The sequence below is a fragment of the Haliotis rubra genome, unplaced genomic scaffold (assembly GCF_003918875.1).
Source record: "Haliotis rubra isolate DU_JTF1 unplaced genomic scaffold, ASM391887v1 Scf1293, whole genome shotgun sequence".
NCBI classification, from domain to species: domain Eukaryota; kingdom Metazoa; phylum Mollusca; class Gastropoda; order Lepetellida; family Haliotidae; genus Haliotis; species Haliotis rubra.
The window spans coordinates 182,777-199,574 of NW_025765218.1; positions in this window are offsets into that span (position 1 = coordinate 182,777).

A 16,798-nucleotide genomic window follows, 5' to 3' on the forward strand; every position below is an offset into this window, starting at 1 on the left:
GAATGAGATTTATAGACAGATTGCGAATACACGGCGACGATCGCCCGTTCAATTGACAGTGCCGCTTAGACTCGCGTGTCCCTCGTGAGCGATGGAACCGTGGATAACGGTTAATAGGTTGTCAGTTTCAGCTGACAGACCAAAGGTACTCACCGGGAGAAAACTAATGGAGTTTTATGACCGAACATTGTAAGCATAAGAGAAGACGCGCAGGAATCATAACGATGCCTAATTTGTTGTCGAATTGGACGAAGGCACCCCCTCGGTCCGGCATCCGCATAATCGCCCGGGGATAACTGAGATGATCATTGTCGACCATTTCATCATGGTGGGGAATAAAAGAAAATAAATCAGTTATTTAATTGGAATTACTCCTTGTGGATGTATTACTAGCTAACTGTCATAAACACTCACGTTGGAGTGTTCCCAATCGTCTTAAGGGTTCCCCACGGGCAAAAACTGCCATCAAGCTCTTGAAAATAGTTCCAATTGATAATTAAAGTCACGTTGCCTGTGAATAATACATGTTTTCCAATAAGATTATTTTGTATTTTTAACGAAGTTCTATCGTGTGAAAAAGTGCAATGGAAAACATGTTGTTCACGCTTCGAGTCAAATTAAACCACCCTCTGTGTATATATACTCAATAAAATTTTATTGCATTGTTTAAATACAATATTTACAAAGGACTGTTACCATGGACCTTATGCATGTATGAAAACTCAGAATATCGTGTGACAAAATTAAAAAAATCACATTACCCACAATTTGTTTGTTAAGGAGAAAAAGGCAGTTATTGGTTGACACCGGGAATATAATAGTTCAGATAATATCTCATTCATGGCGCTATGGATTATGAAACAAAGCTTGACATGGCGGCCACCTCAACACAACCTCAACACAACCTCAACATAACCCCAGCAGTCGCAGAGGCGTGATCCCAAACACCCGTCATTATTGAACATTACCGTTTATGCATTAAAATCTCGCATCCTCGTGTAATAACTGACAGTTGTAAACATTTCAGCACTGTCACTTTAAGTCCCTGAGTTGTCGAAGAGGGGGCGTTTTATTGTACAACTACCATCGGACAGTCAATGGTGTAGCATCTGGAACGAGGAACGTTTCGGGGATTTTGCAGGAGGCGACGAAATATATTTACTATCACCTTTGAATCCTTTGTCTAGGTTTGATGAAAATTATCAAATTTCACTGAACGAATCCGACAGCGGCCAACTTATAGTATGGAAGGTTTGGGTGATGATTGTGAAAGCACATATAATTAGGGGGTGGGTGGGCGTGAGGAGGTATTTCCATCGATCTGTACGTCATAGTACAAATAAATATATTCAGAGATGATATATTACATGTTCGCATCACTAGTCCAAAACTTACGTCTTATTGATTATATTATATTATATATTATATTATACTATACTATACTATACTACTCTACTCTACTCTACTCTACTCTACTCTACTACTACTACTACTATATTACTATACTATACTATACTATACTATTATATTATATTATATTATATTATATTATATTATATATTATATTATATTATATTATATTATATTATATTATATTATATTATATTATATTATATTATTATATTATATTATATTATATTATATTATATTATATTATATTATATTATATTATAATCAAACCTTTTCATCATGCTATTTTGTCATTGACATATTGTTTCTCTTACTATTTACACACATGCAAATGTTGGTGGAGCCATTTTCATAATGCCGGTAAAAATGAATTTCACGGTTTAATTGATCTAATCCTGAAATTACCAGTTGTTGCACGTCGCAGCTTATTAAAAAACATGAACACTCATATCACGGGCGATCACGATTATGTTTAACAATGACAGCAGTGTTATCCCTATTTATCTCCAGATCAGTTGTTATTGTACTGGTGCTACACATATATATCACGCAATAATTTCTCATATATGTAGATATGAAAGGAATAAATCGGTTTGATAGAACTCGTAAGAGCGAATGAGTTCAGTGTCATGATTAATGCGATGACTGGGAGCTTTGGTCACGCGACCATGTTTTATTGTTTTTTTGTCATTTTTTATTGCTGATACTAGTCCGGCTATAAAATTCAACTCGGCTCTGCACTAGAGCGATGTAAAACGCAAACCACAAAACATGATATTCCGTTACCGACGATAAACCAGAAATCTTCTAATCCCGGCTCAAAGGTTCGGTTTAACGAGGTTTCATTGTTTAAGCTACATGATTGCTCAGCATAGAATGAAGCTATTAATCAACCGATGGCCATTTAGTGATACGAAAACAACTTAATAATTTGACGGATCACAATATCAAATCTATACATTAGTTATTGTTGACAAATGAAGATCCGGGTTAGAATTGATCTTCAGCAACCCTGTGCTTGTCATAACGGACGACTAACGTGATCGGGTGGTCAGGCTCGCTGACTTGGTTGACACATGTCATCGTATACCAATTGGGGCGGTGGGGTATCCTAGTGGTTAAAGCGTTCGCTCGTCACGCCGAAGACCCGGGTTCGATTCCCCACATGGGTACAATGTATCAAGTCCATTTCTGGTGTCCCCCGCCGTGATATTGCTGGAATATTGCTAAAGGTGGCGTAAAACTAAACTCTCTCTCTCTCTCGTATCCCTATTGCGTTGACCGATACTCATGATGTTGAACACTGGATTGTCTGGTCCAGACTCGATTATTTACATACCGCAGCTATATAGATGGAATATAGTTGAGTGGAGCGTTAAACGACGAGAGGTCAAGGGTAATAGGCACAACAAGCCTTTCTGGTGGCTAAAGTGAGTGAGTGAGTGAATGAATGTTGTTTGACACTACAACAGTGCTCGACACTACAACAGTGCTCGACACTACAACAGTGTTCGACACCACAACAGTGTTCGACACCACAACAGTGTTCGACACCACAACAGTGTTCAATGTCTGTTAATATTCCAGTCACGGTAACACAAGTCAATGAAGCATGCGCGCGCGCGCACGCACGCACACACACACACACACGCCGTTTCCTAATGTCTATTATTAACAAAAAAATCGTGACGAAGACCTTATTACTCCGGACCAAGTCCCTGGGATAAGTACGGGCCGCATTAACGGGGATTTCTTGTAGATGTTGTATCGATCGCAAGTTTCGATCGGAGAGATTCCATACCTCTTCGGTTTTCGTTATTCGTTTTTCGAATAGCGTGCTAGCAGCGGGTTCGTTATTCAAACGCTGTACATGAAACATCTACAGTGGTGTGGTCATATACACTGATACCCATGTAATGAAAGACAGCAGGTTCCTTTTACATGTGCACTACTGTGCAAGAGCTGTTTAGTTATTCAGGACCTATGAATTACGAAAAAATAGCCGTTATTCAATTTATAACCATCAATTCTATCGAAATATATACATAAGTCATTTGAATGGTTTACAGTGATTGTTTACATAAAGTGCTTGAATAACGAATCCGCTGCTGGCATGTTTTCGTTATTCGAGGACAAATAACGAAAATAGGAAAAACAATTGGAAATACTGTGTCTAATATTTGTTGTCCCAAGAGTAACTAATCAGGGAATAATTAGATTTTTTTTCATTATTCAGAAGTACTCAATTTAACAGTTGTTTGGAGATAGACTATAGATTGTCATAGAGTTGATGGACATTCACTGAATAACGAACCCGGTCGTGGTATTTTTTTGTGTTATTCGGAAGTGCTGAATTAATAAACCGTTGTTGGGATATCTATAGACGATCTTATATTTAATAGAACTGATGGGCATAGAGTGAACAACAAACCCGCTGCTAGCTGCTATATTCTAAAAACGAATAACGAAAAACGCACTCGCTTCTAGCACGTTATTCGTTATTTGAAAAACGACTAACGAAACGCCAATCCGCTGGGATTTAGGTATCTAATACTTATCATTCCATGTCTGAATAACAAACCCGATGCTGGCTAGCTTTTATCTTATATCTTATATTTAATAGAACTGAGGGATAGAGTGAATAGCGAACCCACCTCTAGCACATTATTCGTTATTCGAAAAACGAATAACGAACCCGCTGCTAAAACGTTATTCATTATTCGAAAAAACGAAAAACGGATAACGAGCCCGCTGTTAACTTCAGGCTGCTCGTGTAACGCGCGTTTCTAACGACAGGCATCAGCTACATTACCAAGTCTAGCCAGCTGGGTGGCGTCGTACAAAGCGATCGTAACGCTAACGTGATCGTAACTCTTATGCCTTAACACAGACATATAAGGCAGTCGTAGAGCCGAGGTTGTTTTGTACAGCCGCGCCCCGGTCGATACAGTCGCCTCTCACACCCACCAATGAACTGTTGTGGCCGTGTGGTTGTTGAGTGAGTGAGTAACGTTTTTCGCCGCTTTCAGCACTATTCTATCAATATCACGACGGACTTCACACATTGTGGGGTATCGAACCTGGGTCGTCGGCGTGACGAGCCAACGCTTTTACCACTAGGCTACCCCACACCCCTTGTGGTTGTTAAGATTTTCATGTGAGTGAGTGAGTGAGTACGGTTTTACGCCGCTTTTAGCAATATTCCAGAAACATCACTGCGGGGGACACCAGATATGGGCTTCACACATTTTACCCATGTGGGGAATCGAACCCGGGCGTTCAGCGTGACGAGCCAACGCTTTTACCACTAGGCTACCCTACAACCCTTGTGGTTATTGAGATTTTCATGTTTATAAGGTCACCTCGCTGAATGTATATCACTGTGATGATTGTGACGTGAAAAATAGCCCATACCCATCACAGAAACGGTGGCCATGCTGCCAGGGATATCACAATTTGGTGTGATGAAGAGTTGCGTCCCTTGCGCGTGTCATGATACAATGATTCGAAACCAAGACTCAGAGCTGTCGTATTCATCCCGAGTCACTGAAACACTGTCGGGGTGGTGGGGTTGCCTAGTGGTTAAGGGGTTCGAAGACCCGGGTTCGATTTCCCACATGTGTGAAGCCCATTTCTGTTACATCCCGCCGTGATGTTGCTGGAATATTTGGAGACTATTTCACACACTGATTATGCTCCAACTATTGGGAGGAATTCAGTGACAACCTGCTTACCTTCAGTCTGGAGAGGTGTCTGATGGGACAGGATCCGTCCGGGTTGGGAGGAATCTGCAGCTCCCATTTGCCAAAGTCCAACTTCTTGAAGGAGAATTTCTCCTCAATCTTCCAGTCATCTGCAGTGTTAACATGATTATGTTTTTTATCCAATATCAGCATGATTTGTGTGTGTCCTGTACAACGTGACATCGGAATCTGTCTTCAGCAATATCACACCGACTGAGTGAGTGAGTAAGTATGGTTTTACGCCGCTTTTAGCAAACTTCCAACAACATCACAGCGATTGACACCAGTAATGGGCTTCACACATCGTACCGAAGTGGGGAATCGAACCCAGACCTTTGGAAACTATTTCGCACATTGCAATCACTTACTGAAACACTATCAGAAGCGGCATGAAACAACACTCACTCAAATACAAAAATAAATGTTCTGGGCATAAACAATTATTTGTCTTACAAGCGATCAGTTCATCTTCATGTATGGCTTTCAGACAATATCATGTATATAATAGCATGAAGCAGCGCCGTCTCCCGGAGATGCACGTATATGGATGTTTAATAAGCGTTTAAGTTTAATGGATTATTTGCCGGAGAAATCCGTATTCCGAATCACTGAATTTGGTTTTGTGGAAATCTTATACAAACTGAATTTTAACAACCGTAGTATCTCAGTTGATCTATATTAGATTACATGTATATCTAGCATTAGTGAAGGTGTCAAGCTGCAATAAATAATGTACTATGCTAACAGATGCTTTTCCTCAACAGTTAAGCACATAAAATTGATTTTGTGATTTTACTGCCTGGGATTACTTGACACTGAATCATATGTGACAAAATTGTCATTTCAGATATATGGGGAATGATTTATCTATTTTTCAGGAGTACCCCAGCCTCACATTAAAACACATGTAGATATTAAAATATGATTGACAAAAGTCTTCTTCGATTAATGACCAATGAATTATAAAACCGGACCCCTGGTTTATAGTTAATCAGCATATTGTAAGATGTAAATGTCTGTTGTATGTGATCGAGCACGTTAATTGTGATCGGAGAACTTCCAGTTGGTTGTTTTTGCTATTATTGCCTATTTCACAGTTCTTGTAACACAAAAGCAGGTATAAGATATTTGAACACTACACTACGGTACTAAAACACAGATCGTACAATGGCGATGGTATTCTAGTTTTTACAATATGTGTTGAAAGTCCTAATTTTTCCGTTACCACGGAAGTTCATTAGTGCCACAGCATACAAACAAATTATGTTTAACATGTTATACGAATCTAATGCATCACCATTGAATAACCGTTCCTTGTTCCCTTAGTTAGCTAATATGCAGCATGGGTGTAGACTTTCTTTTGGCCGTCAGTTTACTTTCAGCACTCATTCACTCGAGTCAGACATATTCTGACTAATTCAGAATAAATAATTACATTATTCATATTTAGATTTCATATTAAATAATTGCAATATCCCGACCCCCTGACCTCACCCCAACAGCTTTCAAATAGCATAGGGACGGTGTGGTAGCCTAATGGTAAAAGCGTTCGCTCGTCACGCTGAACACCCGGGTTCGAATCCCCACATGGGTACATTGTGGGAAGCCCATTTCTGGTGTCCCCTGCCGAGCTATTGCTTGAATGTTTCTAAAAACGGTGTATAATCATGCTCACTCTCTCCTAAGTAACCGAAGACCCGGGTTCGAATCCCCACATGGGTACAATGTGTGAAGCCCATTTCTGGTGTCCCCCGCCGTGATGTTGCAGGAATATTGTTAAAAGCGGCGTAAAACCAAACTCAGTCAGTCAGTCTCTCCCAAGTAACATAAATATAAACAAAATAAAGCAACAAAAGCTGAGGAGCTTGCCACACCTGAGATTCACCAGTAACATCAACACATACAGCTTATGAATCGCCTACCCGTGAAGATCCGGGTTAGAATTGATCTACAGTAACCCATGCTTGTTGTAAGAGGCGACCAGCTGGATCGGGTGGTCAGGCTCGCTGACTTGGTTGACACATGTCATCGTATCCTAATTGCGTAGATCGATGCTCATGATGTTGATCACTGGATTGTCTGGCCCAGACCGATTATTTAGAGACCGCCGCCCCATAGCTGAAATATTGCTGTGTGCGGCGTAAAACTAAACTCACCCACTCACTATGAATCGCCATTAGTGTATCGGAGGTATGAAAAATAACCAAAAGCACATATGACCCTTGAAAAAAACGACATGCTGTTCATGAGAAAAGGGGATAGGTCAGTATTGGTGGGGAGTTGAAGGTTAGATTCGAAGGGTTGGGTCAGATTCGATTCTCACGTAAGTTAAATAAACACTTTATCTTTTGAACATTGCTAAAAGCGTATACTCACTCACCCACTCTGATAACCAACGACTGATTCAGTATTCACAATGCCTCACCAGTGCTATAGACAGTTAGTGAGTGAGCATGGTTTTACACCGCTTTCAGCAATATACTAAAGTAATACTAAAGCTGGGCCTCACATATTATACTGTACCCATGTGGGGATTCGAACTCGGTGTGACAAACAAATGCGTTAACCACTAGGCTACCCCACTGCCCTTTTAGGACACCATGTCGCTTCCTTAACAGTATGTAATAAATAAACACAATTCTGTTTTTTGTGCTTTAGCCAGGAGCATATAGGCTGGGATGGGCGATGGTGTAGCCTAGTGGTTAAAGCGTTCACTTGTTACGCCGAAGACCCGGGTTCGATTCCCCACATAGATACAATGTGTGAAGCCTGTTTCTTGTGTAGCCCGCCGTGATGTTGCTGGAACATTGCTCACTCTCCTAGCCCTGGGTTCGATTCTCAACATGGAACAATGAGCGAGACCCTGGTGCTGTGCTGACCACATCAAAATCGATACCTGCTTTCAAAACATACACATTTTATGGGATTATAAATTCATGTGCCGTGAATTAGTTTAATGTATGGGGTTAACACTAAATACCCCTGTGTAACAGGTTGGGTGTTGATCTTTCCTTCAGTGCACAGGCTTCAAATATCCATTCTTTGATTCAAATAGCGTTAGAGGGCATTATTCTAATTCACATAGCATCAATTTCTATTATAATGTTCATTCCAAAGGCAATCCCTTTAACTGAAATCAAATTTGCACTCTGTAATATTTCATATTTTTATACACAATAATGTGCACATGTCATCATGAAACCTTTGATCCTAACCTTCAGAATCAAATCGAAAACACATGTTCCCTGGTCTTACAAGATCAAAATTGTAATGGGACTAAAACTGAGAGGTAGCAATAAGCATAAATTCGCTTGTAGGAATATCCAGCTTGCACGCTGTGCAATCGATAGAAACACAGTAGGACGTTATTCATGTTATTGTTTATCATAAACCACAAGATATATTCATAATCCCTCAGTTTTTCTAAACCGACTTTCGGAAAGAAATTATTTCTTGAGTATTAGTTATTACTAGTGCATTATTATAGTTATTACTATTGCAGTTTCATTTATGCCTTGTAATTTTATGATATAAAACCATTACGCCAGGCACCTTTAAGACCGTGAATTAAAATCATATTTCATTCTATTTGATCTTAATTCATCTATGAATCTAAAACTTTATATAGCTTCTTCAGTTTCCTTACTGGCGTTGGCGAAAGACATATATTTCTCCCTCATGGCCTAAACTAAAATAACAAAATGTTTGAACATCGCGAAACCCCATAACTACCTGATTACATGATATAATTCGATTATAAAACTATACAGTCCTCTGAACTTACATACATATTAATGTAGAAAGCAGCGGGCTACCATCAAGCAAGTTTAAACATTTTAAAACTCTAATAAATTTCTCATTTAATTCCCTCTAATCTTTTGTTGACTCGAACAGCTTTGTGGCAATAGTCACATTATGCGCAGTTCCTATAAACTGTTACGAACACAACAAAATTAGTCATAGCCTAGTCGCTCAATAAACGGGATTCGCTTCTTACACTTAAGTGGTAACTGAGTCCTTCTCTTACCGAACACGCAGCTGAATGAAAACATTTAATGGTTCAGATGGTGCGAGAAATAATAGTTTGCGCCCTGTACAAAACAGCACGTGGTAGATCATATGTTCTTTGTTAGACTACCATTTAACGATTGCACGCGTTCATTACGTTGGGTTGTGAAGTACTGTACGATAAGGGTTGATGGTTGGCTTATCATAAGAATACACTTCACAAGTAACAGGTAAGTTCGAGTCATGTCAAATAGCTTGTTAGAGCTGTGTAGTTAAACTTGAATCAATTCAGACTTCTAGAGTGAGTGGGTAAGGGAGAAGATTTTACACCGTTTTTAGAAATATTTTTTCAGTGTGATCAGACACGGGGACACAAAAAGCGAGCTTCACGTTTTATACCCATGTGGTGAATCGAACCTCAGCTTCTTTGATGGCTTATTTGTTTGTTTGTTGTTTCACGCTCAGAAATGGTCGAGCTATATGACGGCGGTTTGTAAATAATCGAGTCTGGACCAGACAATCCAGTGAATGAAACATGAGCATATATCTACGCAATTTGGATACCTTGACATGTGTCAACCAAGTCAGCAATCCTGACCACCCGATCCCGTTAGACGACCCTTACAACAAACATGGGTTGCTGAAGACAGCGATTTTCACGGGTCCGAACCTGGGACTCCTTTCATGAAGCAATCTTTACTAAGGTTAACCTTATCTCCAATTCTTTAACATTGCACTAAGGTTACCTAGTGACTTACGATCACCCTCGTGCTTTGTGAAAGGAGGCCCTGGTCCAAGTGGCTCGCAAACGCCTTAACCACTAGGCTCCCGCACCGCGAGTAAAGGTGGCTGAGTGGTGTAAAATGCTAGTGTCATGAGGTAGTCTTCGATTCGAATCCCAGTTTCTTCAATATTGAGATCTTTCTCCTCAGCACTACCCAGCGGGTATTATCAAAATGGAAAAGGTTGCATCACTTCAGGCTGCCCTCGTCAAACTGACATGTTACAGGACTGACACGTACCAAGGAACTGAAAAAATAAGTATCTTCTATCCTATTTCTCTTCAAAGATACATTGGGCGGTAGGGTAGCCTAATGGTAAAAGCGTTCGCTCGTCACGCCGAAGACCCGGGTTCGATTCCCTACATGGGTACAATGTGTGAAGCCCATTTCTGGTGTCCCCCGCAGGGATATTGCTGGAATTTTGCTAAAAGCAATATTACAGTTAACCATCTGATACCGAACCTATCAAAAAGGTGAAAAACTACATAACAGATGACCATCTGATATCGGACCTCAACAACACGGGACAAACTACGTTACAGTTGTCCATGTGATACCGAACCTCAACAACAGGGGACAAACTACATTACAGTTGTCCATGTGATACCGAACCTCAACAACAAGGGTCAAACTACATTACAGTTGACCATCTGATACCGAACCTCAACAACAAGGGACAAACTACATTACAGTGGACCATCTAATGCCGAACCTCAACAACAAGGGACAAACGACATTACAGTTGACCATCTGATACCAAACCTCAACAACAGCGGACAAACTACATTACAGTTGTCCATCTGATACCGGACCTCAACAACAAGGATCAAACTACGTTACAGTGGACCATCTGATACCGGACCTAAACAACAAGGGACAAACTACGTTACAGTTGACCATCTGATACCGAACCTAAACAACAGGGGACAACCTACGTTACAGTGGACCATCTGATACCGAACCTCAACAACAAGGGACAAACTACATTACAGTGGTCCATCTGATACCGAACCTCAACAACAAGGGACAAACAACATTACAGTTGACCATCTGCTCCCGAACCTCAACAACAAGGGACAAACTACATTACAGTGGACCATTTAATGCCAAACCTCAACAACAAGGGACAAACGACATTACAGTTGACCATCTGCTACCGAACCTCAACAACAGCGGACAAACTACATTACAGTGGAGCATCTGATACCGGACCTCAACAACAAGGATCAAACTACGTTACAGTTGACCATCTGATACCGGACCTAAACAACAAGGGACAAACTACGTTACAGTTGACCATCTGATACCGAACCTCAACAACAGGGGACAAACTACGTTACAGTTGACCATCTGATACCGAACCTCAACAACAAGGGACAAACTACATTACAGTGGACCATCTGATGCCGAACCTCAGCAACAAGGGACAAACTACATTACAGTTGTCCATGTGATACCGGACCTCAACAACAAGGATCAAACTACGTTACAGTGGACCATCTGACACCGGACCTAAACAACAAGGGACAAACTAGGATACAGTTGACCATTTGCTACTGAACCTCAACAACAGGGGACAAACTACATTACAATTGTCCATGTGATACCGGACCTCAACAACAAGGATCAAACTACATTACAGTTGACCATCTGATACCGAACCTCAACAACAAGGGACAAACTACAATACAGTTGTCGATGTGATACCGGACCTCAACAACAGGGGACACACTACGTTACAGTTGAACATCTAATGCCGAACCTCAACAACAAGGGATAAACGACATTACAGTTGACCATCTGATACCAAACCTCAACAACAGCGGACAAACTACATTACAGTTGTCCATCTGATACCGGACCTCAACAACAAGGATCAAACTACGTGACAGTGGACCATCTGATACCGGACCTAAACAACACGGGACAAACTACGTTACAGTGGACCATCTGATACCGAACCTAAACAACAGGGGACAAACTACGTTACAGTGGACCATCTGATACCGAACCTCAACAACAAGGGACAAACTGCATTACAGTTGACCATCTGATACCAAACCTCAACAACAGGGGACAAATTACTTTACAGTGGACCATCTGATACCGAACCTCAACAACAAGGGACAAACGACATTACAGTTGACCATCTGATACCAAACCTCAACAACAGCGGACAAACTACATTACAGTTGTCCATCTGATACCGGACCTCAACAACAAGGATCAAACTACGTGACAGTGGACCATCAGTCAACAACAGGGGACCATCTCAACAACAAGGGACAAATACATTACAGTTGACCACCTACCAACAACAAAGGGACAAACTACATTACAGTTACCATCTGATACCGTGGATCAAACTACGTTACAGTGGACCATCTGATACCGGACCTAAACAACAAGGGACAAACTACGTAACAGTTGACCATCTGATACCGAACCTCAACAACAGCGGAAAAACTACATTACAGTTGTCCATCTGATACCGGACCTCAACAACAAGGATCAAACTACGTGACAGTGGACCATCTGATACCGAACCTCAACAACAAGGGACAAACTAGGATACAGTTGACCATTTGCTACTGAACCTCAACAACAAGGGACAAACTACGATACAGTTGACCATCTGATAGCGAACATCAACAACAGGGGTCAAACTACGTTACATATGACCATCTGAAGCCCGAACCTCAACAACAGGGCACAAACTACATTATCGCTGTCCATCTGATACCTGACCTCAACAACAGGGGACAAACTACGTTACAGTTGTCCATGTGATACCGGACCTCAACAACAGGCGACGAACTACGTTACAGTTGACCATCTGATATCGAACCTCAACAACACGGGACAAACTACATTACAGTGGACCATCTAATGCCGAACCTCAACAACAAGGGACAAACTACATTACAGTTGACCATGTGATACAGAACCTCAACAACACGGGACAAACTACATTACAGTTGACCATCTGATACCGAACCTCAACAACAAGGGACAAACTACATTACAGTGGACCATCTGATACAGAACCTCAACAACAAGGGACAAACTACATTACAGTTGACCATCTGATTCCGGACCTCAACAACAAGGGACAAACTACATTACAGTTGACCATCTGATTCCGGACCTCAACAACAAGGGACAAACTACATTACGGTTGTCCATGTGATACTGGACCTCAACGACATGGGACGAACTACCTTTCATGTTTACCATCTGATACCGAACCTCAACAACAGGGGGCAAACTACGTTACAGTTGTCCATCTGATACCGGACCTCAACAACAAGGGACAAACTACATTACAGTTGACCATCTGATACCGAACCTCAACAACAGGGGACAAACTACATTACAGTTGACCATCTGATACCGAACCTCAACAACACGGGACAAACTACATTACAGTTGACCATCTGCTACCGAACCTCAACAACAGGGGAGAAACTACGTTACAGTGGACCATCTGATACCAAACCTCAACCACAACGGACAAATTACCTTACAGTGGATCATCTGATACCGAACCTCAACAACACGGGACAAACTACATTACAGTTGACCATCTGATACCGAACCTCAACAACAGGGACAAACTACATTACAGTTGACCATTTGATACCGAACCTCAACAACAAGGACAAACTACGATCTGATGCCGAACCTCAACAACAGGGGACAAACTACATTACAGTTGTCCATGTGATACCGGACCTCAACAACAAGGATCAAACTACTTTACAGTGGACCATCTGATACCTGACCTAAACAACAGGCGACAAACTACATTACAGTTGACCATCTGATACCGAACCTCAACAACAGGGGACAAACTACGTTACAGATGACCATCTGATACCGAACCTCAACAACAGGGGACAAACTACATTACAGTTTTCCATCTGATACCGGACCTTAACAACTGGGGACAAACTACATTACAATTGCACATCTGATACCGAACCTCAACAACAAGGGACAAACAACATTACAGTTGACCATCTGATACCGAACCTCAACAACAGGGGACAAACTACGTTACAGATGACCATCTGATACCGAACCTCAACAACAGGGGACAAACTACATTACAGTTTTCCATCTCATACTGGACCTTAACAACTGGGGACAAACTACATTACAATTGTACATCTGATACCGAACCTCAACAACAGGGGACAACCTACGTTACAGTGGACCATCTGATACCGAACCTCAACAACAAGGGACAAACTACATTACAGTGGTCCATCTGATACCGAACCTCAACAACAAGGGACAAACAACGTTACAGTTGACCATCTGCTACCGAACCTCAACAACAAGGGACAAACTACATTACAGTGGACCATTTAATGCCAAACCTCAACAACAAGGGACAAACGACATTACAGTTGACCATCTGCTACCGAACCTCAACAACAGCGGACAAACTACATTACAGTGGAGCATCTGATACCGGACCTCAACAACAAGGATCAAACTACGTTACAGTTGACCATCTGATACCGGACCTAAACAACAAGGACAAACTACGTTACAGTTGACCATCTGATACCGAACCTCAACAACAGGGGACAAACTACGTTACAGTTGACCATCTGATACCGAACCTCAACAACAAGGGACAAACTACATTACAGTGGACCATCTGATGCCGAACCTCAGCAACAAGGGACAAACTACATTACAGTTGTCCATGTGATACCGGACCTCAACAACAAGGATCAAACTACGTTACAGTTGACCATCTGACACCGGACCTAAACAACAAGGGACAAACTAGGATACAGTTGACCATTTGCTACTGAACCTCAACAACAGGGGACAAACTACATTACAATTGTCCATGTGATACCGGACCTCAACAACAAGGATCAAACTACATTACAGTTGACCATTTGCTACTGAACCTCAACAACAAGGGACAAACTACGATACAGTTGACCATCTGATAGCGAACATCAACAACAGGGGTCAAACTACGTTACATATGACCATCTGATGCCCGAACCTCAACAACAGGGCACAAACTACATTATCGCTGTCCATCTGATACCGGACCTCAACAACAGGGGACAAACTACATTACAGTTGTCCATCTGATACCGGACCTCAACAACAGGGACAAACTACGTTACAGTGGACCATCTGATACCGAACCTCAACAACAAGGGACAAACTACGTTACAGTGGACCATCTGATACCGAACCTCAACAACAGGGGACAAACTACGTTACAGTGGACCATCTGATACCGAACCTCAACAACAAGGGACAAACTGCATTACAGTTGACCATCTGATACCGAACCTCAACAACAGGGGACAAACTACTTTACAGTGGACCATCTGATACCGAACCTCAACAACAAGGGACAAACTACATTACAGTGGACCATCTGATACCGAACCTCAACAACAAGGGACAAACTACATTACAGTTGACCATCTGATACCGAACCTCAACAACAAGGGACAAACTACATTACAGTTGACCATCTGATACCGAACCTCAACAACAAGGGACAAACTACATTACAGTTGACCATCTGATACCAAACCTCAACAACAGCGGACAAACTACATTACAGTTGTCCATCTGATACCGGACCTCAACAACAAGGATCAAACTACGTTACAGTGGACCATCTCTGAACCTCAACCGACAACCTACAGTGGAACAACGAAGGGGACAAACTACATTACAGTTGACCATCTGCTACCGAACCTCAACAACAGCGGACAAACTACATTACAGTGGACCATCTGATACCGGACCTCAACAACAAGGATCAAACTACGTTACAGTGGACCATCTGATACCGGACCTAAACAACAAGGGACAAACTACGTAACAGTTGACCATCTGATACCGAACCTCAACAACAGCGGAAAAACTACATTACAGTTGTCCATCTGATACCGGACCTCAACAACAAGGATCAAACTACGTGACAGTGGACCATCTGATACCGAACCTCAACAACAAGGGACAAACTAGGATACAGTTGACCATTTGCTACTGAACCTGAACAACAGGGGACAAACTACGATACAGTTGACCATCTGATACCGAACCTCAACAACAAGGGACAAACTAGGATACAGTTGACCATTTGCTACTGAACCTCAACAACAAGGGACAAACAACATTACAGTTGACCATCTGATACCGAACCTCAACAACAGGGGACAAACTACGTTACAGATGACCATCTGATACCGAACCTCAACAACAGGGGACAAACTACATTACAGTTTTCCATCTCATACTGGACCTTAACAACTGGGGACAAACTACATTACAGTTGTACATCTGATACCGAACCTCAACAACAGGGGACAAACTACGTTACAGTTGACCATCTGATACCGAACCTCAACAACAAGGGACAAACTACATTACAGTTGACCATCTGATACCGAACCTCAACAACAAGGGACAAACTAGGATACAGTTGTCCATCTGATACCGGACCTCAACAACACGGATCAAACTACGTGACAGTGGACCATCTGATACCGAACCTCAACAACAAAGGACAAACTACATTACAGTGGACCATTTAATGCCGAACCTCAACAACAAGGGACAAACTACATTACAGTTGACCATCTGATACCGAACCTCAACAACAAGGGACAAACTACATTACAGTTGACCATCTGATACCGGACCTCAAACAACAAGGGACAAACTACATTACAGTTGACCATCTGATACCGGACCTCAACAACAAGGGACAAACTACGTTACAGTTGACCATCTGATACCGAACCTCAACAACAGCGGACAAACTACATTACAGTTGTCCATCTGATACCGGACCTC